This window comes from Hemicordylus capensis, chromosome 4, assembly GCF_027244095.1.
Source record: "Hemicordylus capensis ecotype Gifberg chromosome 4, rHemCap1.1.pri, whole genome shotgun sequence".
Classification (NCBI taxonomy): Eukaryota; Metazoa; Chordata; class Lepidosauria; order Squamata; family Cordylidae; genus Hemicordylus; species Hemicordylus capensis.
This window is the reverse complement of record NC_069660.1, coordinates 210732821-210745698: the sequence shown is the minus strand read 5'-3', so window position 1 is coordinate 210745698 and position 12878 is coordinate 210732821.

Sequence of the window (12878 nt, the reverse complement as noted above, 5' to 3'; positions counted from 1 at the left end):
AATCCCATTTAGATTCAAGCCAAACTGGCAAACCCGGTTTTGTGCACATCCCTATGACTCCATTTAGAAGAAGGCAAGTTCCTATTTTTCTATAATCTGCAAAAGCATCTAATCTTTCATCATAGCATTAATACACTACAGACAGGCTGAACATAATATACAGTAAAAGAACATCACAGCTTGGGCATTTCAAAGCACATTCTGTACGCTAGCTGCATCACATTTAAATATTAAAAAATCAGCAGATAGTACAAGCTTTAGGAACCAGGGCTGTGCTATTTTGCTGGCACAATCTTGGAGTTGGAAAAGGCCATACACAATCTCTTAACATTCATTCATCTCTAACAACCTCTAACAGTCACAATCAGAGGGACCCTCTGATTCATAGCCAATTAGGCTACCGTTCATCAGACAGTTATGTTATGCATTCTTAAGTCATTGATTTGGTGGTACTTAAGCACACATCATTGTACTGGGCAGCAGCCAAAAGATACAGTCCATTGGATGCTATTTTCAAACAAGCTCCATTGAAATGATTAGGGAAATCTGCAAGGATATATACCCATTAATTTCTTCCCTAATGGAACGTAGGGTAGGGAACGTAGGATAGGGGGTTGGGTAGAGGGCAACATATTAGCCTAATCAGCATACTAAAATCGTACCTGCAGGGGTCTAAGGGAAATCTGGCTGGCTGCAGGGAGGGTGGGAGGGCAAGGAGGGAAGAGTACCTTTTAAAATGTGCCAGGAATGGCGGTGGCCTGACTCCGCTGAAATTCTTTCTTGTCAAAGGCAAAGGGCATCCTGTCTGATGTATTGTACTTGGCCACTTAAATGTGCCACTCTAAGATTGTTGCCAATCGGGGGTCCCACAAAGAAGTAATCGTCAAATAGGCCTAAATGTGACATCAGCTGACCTGTGTATGCTAGGAAAGCCCCACAGCGGCTGGCTTGCAGCTCAATCAACAACATATCCATTACATAGATAAAATTACGGCAAAGAGTCTTTTGGTGCCATAAGGACTCTTTAAGGTGTCCCAAGATACTTTGCTGTTTGTGCTGTTAAAGTAAAGTTGTGCTGTCGAGTCAGTGTCAACTCCTGGTGACCACAGAGCCATGTGGTTTTCTTGGGTGGAATACAGGAGGGGTTTACCATTGCCTGCCATCTCCCATGCAGTATGAGATGATGCCTTTCAGCATCTTCCTATATCGCTGCTGCTCGATATAGGTGTTTCCCATAGTCTGGGAAACATACCAGTGGGGATTCGAACCAGCAAACTCTTCTGCTACCTCTCTGGAAATGACTGAAATAGTATTGTGACAGTTACTGAAATGGTATTATATAATTCTATATGCAGGTAGACCTCATTATCAGTGGGAGTTCCATTTGTTACCATGGATAACAAAACCGCAGATGATGAGTCTATGAGAAGGCAGGGGGTTAGGTTCCCAGAGTAAAAACACACAACAACAAAAATCACAAAAACCCCATAAAAATTGGCCAAATACCATGCCCCACTGTGCTCTGCAAGTCTCCTGGTGTCCAGCAATGCCCCTCAAACAGTCCCCAAAATAACAGATTTCCCCCCCAAAAAATATTTTTTGTTGTTGAAATGAGCCACAAAATGGCTCCCATGGACAAAATGGTGACTGGAAATTACCTTCAAGGTCACTTCTGGACCTCTAGGAACCGCGGATATTTGGGTTTTGTATCCCCTTTGTATCTGTGAAAAATGAAACCGGGTGTCAATTAGATACCCGTGAATATATGAAACAGCAGGTATAGAATCTGTGTATAACGAGGTTCTCCTGTATATGTGTATGGTTTCCCACTGATTGAGTTTTATGTTTAGAGGATGTTAAATGTTGGGTATTTTGATACAATACAACACTCTCTCTCTCTCTCTCTCTCTTTCTCTCTCTCTCCTTGGTCATGATCTGGCTAAGTGTCTATCTCTTTTACATTACATAATAAATGCAAGATACACCTTTTTAGGGACTACACAAGAATTATGTCTTATTACCTGTAGGTATATGGCACACATTAGTTCCATCTGTATTATTGCCTTCCTGGCAATGGATCCAATCTTTAGAGTCTATTTTGACATCACAGACAACCACTTTGTTGACAGCAGCAGTGCTTACTTATCCAAATGCCTGATGGACAGAATTTGTGAGTGATTTCACCTTTCTCTATAGGTCTCAATATTAGCTAGGGCAATTAGTAACTGGCAAATTATAGCATTTAAAATCAAGCCTCAAAAATAATACTCATTTTAAAAAATATTACAAAACCTTATCATCAAATTCAAGATGTTGAGCTTTTTTATTTGAGTTCAAAACTGTGAAAGTAATCTATGCACTTTCATTTGCAGCTGTAGACCTGGATGTGAGAATGTGTGGGAAGGAGGGCTGGGGGAACGCCACACACACCCCTTTACACCACTAGAATGACCAAGGTTTTTGACAGGCAGAAATTCATCAGGTGATACTTTCCCATCATTATAGCTGCAAGCCAGAAAAAACTTCACCTGCTGAATTTGTGCATACTACAAAGCTTTTAAAAGCACAGTAGCCCTAACAAAATAAAGTTGGCAAGCCTCATAATATCCTATGGGTTAAAACAGTTCTGTTGCTGAGATCTAACAGATATTTACAAAACAGCAAAACACATCTCGGATATCACTATACTGCAGTGATAATGATTTATACAGGCTGTTAGCATAAATATCTGCCTAAGTATGGAAGAATCACATCCTGTAGTCATTGAAGGCAGAGAATAAAGCAGATTTTGGGGGAAGTCTCTTTTCTTTAATAGCATTTTTAACTTTCACCACACGCAGTCAAGTCTTTCAAATGATCAAAGAGATGTTAACACTTTCCAAAACACTGCTATTAAAATATTTTGTCACTGCTTTAGTACATCAAATGATGCAATGCCTAAGCTCCCCAGACAATGCACAGAACATTAGAGAATTAGTTTAACATTCTGACAACCTTGCAGTTCTATTTAAACAAGTTCTTCCCTCTCAGTTCCCTATGGAGATGCTATTGTGTCTTTCTGTTGATTGTAGTGGATATATTGCAGATCTCCGGTTACTTTCCCAACGGACCACCCACTACATGCTTTTTATGCTGCTACTTCTGCTGGCCATTTTTCTCTCTACCCCTCCTTCACCCCTGTTTTTCCCTTTTCTTTTTGAAAAAAATCTAATGCTGCAGATTAGCAGAGACATTGGCCTACCATCTGGGCCTTCGTGACATCGTGTAACCTAACCAATTATTCCCAACGCACTTTGGAGTAAATAAAATGTCGACCATAATAACATAGAAACAGTAAACAGAAAACAGCACCAGGCAACTTCTGGCAGGAGTTAGTTATAAGGCCAAAATTAATTACACCTTGAGAGAAGGGAGAATACTGTTAAGTAATGGATCAAACAGAGCTAAACTACATGCTACAATGCAGCCACATATAAAGTTAACCTGATGCGGGCTTCTCTGCTATGAAGCATCCTTGGAAAGCAGCAGCTTGAAAGCAAAAGGAGGAGATGGGGGTAAGGGTACTTATTCATTCATTCATTCATTCATTTAACACACTTCTGTACCGCCCAAAACTTACATCTTTGGGCGGTTTACAACAAGCAAACAAAGATTTAAAACATTAGTTCAAATAAATGACAACAAAAAAACTTAAAACAGTAGTTAAAACAAAATACATGACATAGTAAAAGTTAAAACATTACAACCATGTACATTTTTCAAACAACATTTTAAAACGATGATAAAACAATATTTAATTAAAAGCCTGGGTGAATAGGTGCGTCTTTAAAGACTTTTTAAAAGTTGTCAGAGATGGGGAGGCTCTTGTTTCAGCAGGGAGCATTTTTCCAAAGCTCTGGGGCAGCAGTGGAGAAGGCCCATCCCCGGGCTGGTCCATGGGAATTTCATCAGCAAGTGGGTGGGGAGTGTGGAGGAAGGGTTATGCATCCCTCCCCCTCAGCTTCTCCATTGTTAATTGTCTTCTCCCAAGGAGTCTCTGAAGTGAAGAAATGGTTGTCCGCCTAACACTACTCACAACTGGACTGTAACATGCAGTTTGGCTTACAGATTGTTGCCTTAGCTTTCTTGAGAAAAACATGCCTAACTTTTTACTGCTGGTGGTTTTCTTGTTAAGTTTAACTGTTGTATGTCACCCTGGGGCTTTTTGAGAAGGTGCAGGATAGAAATCTTTTCAATAAATACATAAACACACTTCAGTAAATGGGACTTTTTCTAAGTCCAAAATGACATGTTACTCATAGTCAACCTACGTCCACTGAAAACAGAAAGTCAACGTCTCCTCTTCTCTGCCACAAAAAGTTTAGAAAAGTGAAATATGTGATTTCAAGCTATGTTCCCCAGCTCTTTCAAGCACAAATTGGGAGCAGAGAAATTGGCAACATGAGTATCTGAAGCTCACTGGTAGAGCACACAGAAAGTCCCAGATTTATACATGCAAAGTCCCAGGTTTACTTCCTGGCATATCTGGTTAAAAGCATGGTAAGTTACAGGGCTGAGGAAAACACTTGCCTGAAGCCTTGAAGAGTTGTTATCAGTCAGAGTAAATATACAGGTCAAGGTGGACCAATGGTATAAAGCAGTGTTCTTATCGTGTCAGTGTGGTCATACGATACTGTCAAGTTACAAGTTTTTCTGCACTAAATGTTATGAGGGACAGATGACATAAAAACTATTCACACAACACAAGCTGCCTGGGTTAGCCATATATATGAAGCAATATATTACCCCTCTATATTACCACTATGGATGAAGCTATGGTTCGTTTTACCTCGGTAGGCGATCATGTGCATGATCACCCCTGGGTTACTGGGCTCCCTACCAGCCTGCTACCATTTTCAACAGGGAGCCTTGGGAGGAGGAAAGTGGCCACACAGAGCGAAGTGGCAGCAATACTAAGAGTAGCTGCTCCGTTGCTTGCACACTGCATTCTGGGTCCATGGAGGATCCAGTGCGAGTTTTCCCCATTCCACTGGCACTCTGCTGATCACTGCCCTGGCACTCATGTGGGTGCGTGATTGGCAAAGCTCTGCATCATCTGTTGATGCATCTGTTGATCATCTGTTGATCACTTCTGTGGATCACTTCTTTTGATCACCACCTGGATAAGAGGTCATGTGAATGACTTTATAGGCTGCTGTAATTCTGGTGTTTTAGACTATGTGCTTAAAAACCTTATAAGATAGTTCAATACTACAAAGGGGGATGTGGCAGACAGAGAATAGCAGTTTGTGTTGGGCCACTTAGTGAGTTCATGACTCAGACAGTCAGGCGAGTCTCACGATCAGTGAGACATGCCTTAATGGGGTTAGCGGGGAGCGTGGGCTTAGCCCTCTCTCCCCACAGACGAGCACACCAGCAGCCCTGGGTGGCTGGAATGGTCGCCCACATGACTGCCAACTCCGTCATGGAGCCAGCAGGGGCTGCGGGAATTGGGGGCCACGTGGCCCCCGGAAGTTCCAGGATGCCCCGTGTGCAAGCGTGCGGGGCATCCTGGAGAGACCACCAGCGTGGGGAGGCTTGTTTCAGCCTCTCGGAGGGGGTCTCCTTGTGTGTTGCTGTGGCGCAGAGCCGCTCCGCAGCAATACACGATCAAACAGACGGTGTTAGCGGAGTGCTTGCTCCGCTAAACTCATCTAAGGGGAGGGGTATTTAAGCGGGTCACCTGCTTTAGAGAAACCGGGATTGCCTGCGAGCCCGGTGGTTCTCATGCTCGGCCGCAATCGGGCTAAGCTCCCTTAGTCTGATTTTGGCCAAGCGTGAAAATCGCCTCACAGTCTAAAACTTGACTCACATTTTGCTAATGCTAACTGTTCCCCTTTGTGTACCTAAGCCTTGTGTGCTTTTAATATTTATGAATAACACCAGCTAGTAGTAGCTGACTGATTGACTGAGGACAGCTTATTTCACAATACTGAAGGCTGGGGTGTCAAAGCCATTATCTATGGATACTGAGAAAATGTTGGCATTGATATTCCTCAGGTTGTTTTGCCCTGATTCTTGGTGTAGAATGGCAAAATTATATTATATTATATTATTATTTCTTGTTTACACAGTCAGATAGGTGTTATTGACTGGTTTGTTTTATCCAGAAATCAAGTCCTTCCCAAGGACCTGGGATGGCTGAATTTTATTATCAATATGGTTGTCATTATTACAGATATCATTGCAAAATATAAGCTGTGACCAGTAAAGTTGCTTTTCGTAATTGGCTGATGGTGATTTCTGTGGCCCCTATAGTGTTGAGGTGCTCTTCAAGGTGTTTTGGAATTGCACCTAGGGCACCAATTACCACTGGGATTATTTGGGTCTTCTGCCACAGCCTTTCAATTTCAATTTGTAGATCTTTGTATTTGGTTATTTTTTCTGTTTCTTTTTCTTCTATTCTGCTATCCCCTGGTATTGCTATGTTGATTATTTTAACTTGTTTTTCTTTCTTCTCGACTACAGTTATATCTGGTGTATTGTGTGGCAGATGTTTGTCTGTTTGTAGTCAGAAGTCCCATAATATTTTTACATCTTCATTTTCTACAACTTTTTCAATTTTATGGTCCCACCAATTTTTGGCTACAGATAGCTTGTATTTTTTGCAGATGTTCCAGTGTATCATCCCTGCTACCTTGTCATGCCTTTGTTTGTAGTCAGTCTGTGCGATCTTTTTACAACAGCTGATTAGGTGGTCCACGGTTTCATCTGCTTCTTTACAAAGGCGGCACTTGCTGTTTGTTGTTGAATTTCTACTTTTGCTCTTATTGCATTTCTTCTTAGTGCCTGTTCTTGTGCAGCCAGTATTAAACCCTCTGTTTCTTTCTTCAAGTAATCATTCTTAAGCCATTGCCAGGTCTTGGTGATGTCTGATTTCCACTTATATTGTGCAAATATTGACCATGCAGTGGCTTATTTTTCCATTTTTCTGCTCGGTTCTTGACTTGTTCTTTCTTGTAGGCCTGCTTTGTTTCATTGGTGTTGAATAGTTTTGCGTTATTGACCATTTGAAGTGCATCTCCTTCACTTTCCTTGATATATTCTTCAAGGCCTCTTTTCTCCTCCTCTACTGTTTGATGGACTTGCAGCATTCCTCTTCCACCTGAGCTGCGAGGGAGATATAGCCTATCTACATCACTGCGGGGGTGTAGAGCATGATTGGTGGTCATTATTTTCCTGGTCTTACGATCTAGCATCTCTAGCTCTGCCTGGGTCCAGTCTATTATTCCTGCATTGTTCCTGATAACAGGTATAGCCGAGGTGTTTATGGCTTGTATGGTGTTCCCGCCATTGAGTTTGGATTTTAGGATTTTTCTAGCAGCTGGTCTTTTGTGCCTCTGGTGTTCGGGCAACTTCTTTTCTGTTCAACTGGAAGCTGTTTGTTAGTTAATAAGTGTTGCATTACTTCATCTGCTATTATTCCAGTTAATAATTTGAACATGGTTGGCAGCCAGCTTATCGGTCTATAGTAACTTGGAACGGCACCTTTTGCTGGGTCTTTCATGATGAGATGAATTTTCCCAGTTGTTAGCCATTGTTCAATATCACTTCCCTGAAAAATGTGATTGAACTGTTTTGGTAGTTGTTTATGAAAGCTTGTTAGGTGTTTAAGCCAAAAGCCATGCAGTTCATCGTCACCTGGTGCAGTCCAATTTTTAATTTTCTTTGCTCTTTCAGTTTTAAATTCTGGTGTTATTATTAGATCTTGCATTTGTTGGTTACATTTTTTGACCTCTTTTACCCAGCCTGTTTTTTTATTAAAATCTATTGGATTGTCCCATAATTTCCCCCAGAATTGCACTGTTTCTTCTTTGATTGGTGTTTCTATGTTTCGTTCAGTTTCTCCTTCTATGCTATGAAATGTCTCTGATTCAATTGGAATTGGAGATTCTGCCTGTATTGTGTAATTCTGGCTTCGTATCTGCTAATCTTCTTTGACACTGCTGTTATTTGCTGCTTTATTATTTCCAGGACTTCTCTAATTTTCCTTGAATCTAGGAGGTATTTTTGGATCAGATACTGTTAGGTGTTTTCATTCTTCAGCTTCTTGTCTTTCATATCTTTCAATTTACTAGCATCCAATCTTAGCCTGGAGATTTTATTTTCTAATCAAATCTTCCATTTAGGTGATGTACTACTTTCTTTTTTTACAGGTCCATTGATCTTATATCCAAGCTCTTGTGTTGTTATTGTTGCAGCACTGTACATTAGTTGGTTTGTTTCTTGCAAATTCTTGGTTGTTATTTCTGCAAGTGCAGCACTGACATCTTTTAATGCCTGAGCAAGTTGTTTTTTGGCAACTGTTTTTAGAGCTGGAAGTCAAACCCTGGTGCTTGCCTTGGTTCATGTGCTCATTTATTTTTTGCTTTAGTTCTTGTTGCTTTTCTGTTAAATGGCATTTGGGTTTTTGAGGTGAAGGCAAAGGGGAGGTTGCCTGGTTTTGATTTTGAAACAGTTCAGCAGCAGTGGCATCCTCTATTTACAACACCTCCTCCTCCACTTGCACCTGAGTAACTTCTTCAGTTGGTGGTAAGTCTTCTTCCATATCTTGAGCCTGTGTTGTTCTTTGCAGTTCTTCCAGCTCAACTTCTGTGAATACTTTATTTCTTATTATGAATCTTCTCTGGTCTGCTAGCCTTTGTTCTGTTATTCCTGTGTCTGGATGCTTCTCTTTCCAAATTTGGTACATTCTTTTTAAATAACCTCTTCTAGTTGGACTAGACTTGTAATAGCAGATCATTATTTCTTTGTTGGTGTTTTTTGTATATTTTTTGGTTAAGCGACGTTTCTTCCAGTAACCTTGCAGTCTCCAGCCCTGGTTGCTCAACTGAAGATCCTGAGCCCTGTAGCCCACTTGCCACCAGATGTCCAGGGACTCCAGCACCTGGCGCGGTCCTTGTTGACCCGGGCGACGACCAGTCCGGTATAGATCTATTAAAGTTACGTCTCACCATATTGTTGATGGGAGAGGCACTCTTTGTCTGGCTCCTCTGGTGAGACCTGTCCAGTATGGTTGGACCTCTGGCATAGCTCTCACCTTCCTCAAAGCACGCAAGCCCCACAACTACACCAAAGTAGTGTCTTACTGAGGGTTGTTGTTGTTGTTGTTGTTGTTGTTATTTATGTACTGCTTTTCAGCAATAGCAACATCAAAGTTCACAGAGCAGGTTACATAGCAAAAGGAATGAGAAGATGGTTCTCTATCCCAAAGAGGTTCCCAATCTAAAAAGAAACACAATGGAGATAGCAGCAAATATCCCCCCCCCACACACACACACGTTCTGTTGGGATAAAAAGGGGGCGTTCCTCTGCCCTGCAAAATACAAGACAGCCATCATTTTTAAAAGTAGCTCCTTGCCCAGTTAGCAGGGATTACAAAACCACAGTATTTCTTGAAAATCTGTAGATTCTGTGCTTTGATACCTCAGTCATCTCTCTGTGACCATTGTAAATGTCTTCAAAAATATACCAAGTTTGCTTGGGTTTAGAATATATATATATTTAGATAATACTCAAAATGCTCACAACTTTTCTCCCCATTTGCTCATAATTTTTCACAAATGTGCAATGTTGTTTCTTTTTCTCCTCTCAATACAGGGCATGGATTCTTTGCGGGCTCTTCTCCAAGAAGAGTTTTCCCATGTGCCCATGACAATGATGAATGACTGGAAGGCTGCAACAGGGCTTTGAAATGGCAACAGTGTCAGCTTCCACTACAGCTCACTGGGGCCTCCTGAGAATTCAGAGAGGCTTTTTCTCTCTCCCCCACCCCCCACTTTTTGGTTACATGATAACAATTAAGCATTTAATAAGTTACAATGGGAGGCAACTTTCCAATGGAATGTTTAACACGGTGGAAACAAATTACCTCCAAGATGCGTATCATTCATAATCCTGGCGGTAATGAAAACAAAGGAACGGCAGAACACACATTTTGTCCAGAATGCTGGCCACCAACTAGAAACGGACCGCGAGGCAGCTCTGGTTTGAGTCAAAGGAGCTCTGGCTGGCTCGTCTTTGACAGCATTATAAAACCCTATGGGAAATGGTGCGCCTGTAAAAGAATGCTAGCTGAGGACAACTCATCAGACAGATGTTGTTTTGAACTGGGTATCTCAGCCCTTTGATTCTGCTAGGAATTTATTCATACAGACAAAGGGCTGGTTCATGCACTCGCTTGCCTGAGAATTTGCTTCATATGAAGGAGACACACGCACACTTTTCCATTCAAGAAGGGAATGTTCAATGCAAGAACTCCATGCATAGACTTTTGCATTAGCATAATCTAGAATTATTTTCATCTCCAATACCAGTTAGACCACTTTAGGAACAGCTGGCAGGGCAGCAGCAACACTGGCAGCTTCTGGTGCTGGTGCCAGGGCGATGCCTATAGATTTGCACTAATGTGATACACTAGTGGTCAGTCTAGTATGAAACTTGATAGTGAAAAGAGGCACCTAGTAGAGGCAGAAAGCTCACTGCATTGTAGTGAAGGGAAAGAAATAGCGGCATTAGAAGACAGCTTAAGGTTTTAGAGTTATTATTAGCCAGTTAGTCAGTTAGTTAGTTAATATCTATGTAAACTGCTTTGGAAACTTCTGTTGAAAAGTGGTATATAAATGTCCATCGTCGTCATTAGCAAGCTGAAGGCGACATTAAATACTAACGGTATTTTAGGATCAGGTCATCAATTAATCTGCCATTAGGTAAAAAAGATCAGACCAAATTTGCCATTGACAGTACTAATTCTCATCTTTTAAAAATTCTAATCTGTTAAGGAAAGGAAAGGAAAGGAAAGGAAGTTCTCATGCTCTATAGTAAGTGAGCATGTGGGCTTATTATTATTATCCCCAGAATTTACTCAGATTCACTTCTATTGTTCTTATGAGGCTTTTGATCCTTTTTAATGAGAAAATGGAAGACTTCTCTCTCTCTTGCTCTCTCCCTCTCAATCATTCAATTTGATGGCTAAATGGAGGTGTAGGCCCAAGCATGGATGAATAATTACTTACAAGATAATCAAAGAAGAACACAGTAGGGTTTGACCAAGACTAACTTCCTTGAAGCTTCCCTGTTAATGTTGGCTTTGGGTCATAAAAGGAGGTCAGATTTTCCCCTAAACTTGGGCTTAATGTTGTCACTTCTCCCCGCAAATCCTAGCCCCACCACAGTGCTCTTATCCTTATTAACTTTTTTAAAAGCACTACACAGTAAGCTCATCGATTACAAGGCCTGTACAAAGTGATCTAATGATGGGTCAGCCTTAATGAGAAAAGCGGCTGCTCTTGAAGTGGCATGTCTTGGGCCAGCGTCCCACTGTGTGCCGGCATGTCATGCTTAGCCTCCCTTTTCGAGTGCAAGAGCCATGGAAAATCATCAGTGAACAGCCTGGTGCCTCTGAACAGAATGCGCCATGTGCGTGGCTATTTAGTGCTGTAAAAAAAGAGAGACACATTTGCACAAATGGGAACGAACATAAGGAGTCCTTCAGAGGAGAATGGGGCCTTGGCAAATTTATAGACTCCCCTGAAAGAAAGCGATTACAGATCATTATCCAATTGAGGCAGATTGATGGGACGGGGTCAAAGTAATATTGCAGAGCTCACTGAAGGGACAATGCCTGCCTGTCAGTTGTGTTCAGGAACAGAAAGAAAAAGGAAGTCACCACACAGAAAGCAGAGACTTCAACTTTTCCAAGAAGAAGCTGATTATTCATTATCAGTACTGTGGAAATCTTAAACACGCACACAAACTGCACATAGGGATGTGCAGAACCATTTCAACTGAGAACCTGATTGCTGCAGACATGGTCCAATTGATCACAAACCACTTTGAACTGGTTCAAGCTGGTTCGTCTAACCAACCATCCCAGCAGATCAGTTCTCATACCTGCAGTTCAGTCCTAATTTGGACCTAACTGTGCCAATTGATCTGTGCACAACTCTATTGTATTATCAGTAGGGGGGGGAGAGAGAAAGAGAGTATTACTATGTCACTAAGTATATGAGATGTGTGATGATAAATAAAGCGACATGAATGTATGAACTGTTCCTAGAAGGGTTGAGGAATGTATGGACTGGTCCTAGAAGGTTTAAAGGTTGAATATGCAACTGAATATGCAATTATAAGACAGTACATGTAATCAGAACCCTCACACTGCCTTGGGAAAATTCACACATGCATGTACATCACTTTATTTCTCACAATTTGACAGATAACATTTCAGCCTTGGTCTAGGACTGGCAACACAGCTTATCATATGAACAGAAGGACAGGGGAGAGTGAGATCATGCCCACAGCCCTATTTTCCCATGTTCATCTGAAGGTGTAACCAGAGCTTATGCACATATGGGTGCAAGCTCCATTCACAGCTCCAAATGAATCATGGACAAGATAGTGGCTCTGGACATAATTCAACTACTCCTATCCACATTTTCACATCCCTAGATATATCATGTGAACAGGGCACTGGTGATCTGCACCTGATATGTGGACTCCATTGAGAAGCACAATGTCTGTAAGTGATGTGAGATGATATAAAGCAGCAGCAGCGGCTGAACAAGTATCAGGGTGCTGAGAGAAAACACGGGTTTTATTTCAATAATAGAACCGATATGGGATACAGATGATCGCTTTATTTGCTTTAAAAGATTCCATAATTAGGAGAAAACATAGGATCACATAGTTGTTGACCATCATGGTGATTCTGATAACGGATTAATTAAATATTCATATAACAATGTACAATAGTTGCATTAAATTGTTTTAATCAATTGGGCTTTCATGGCTGTAGTATGAGTTACACACATTTTAAATATGAGTTTTGGAAATTTTAT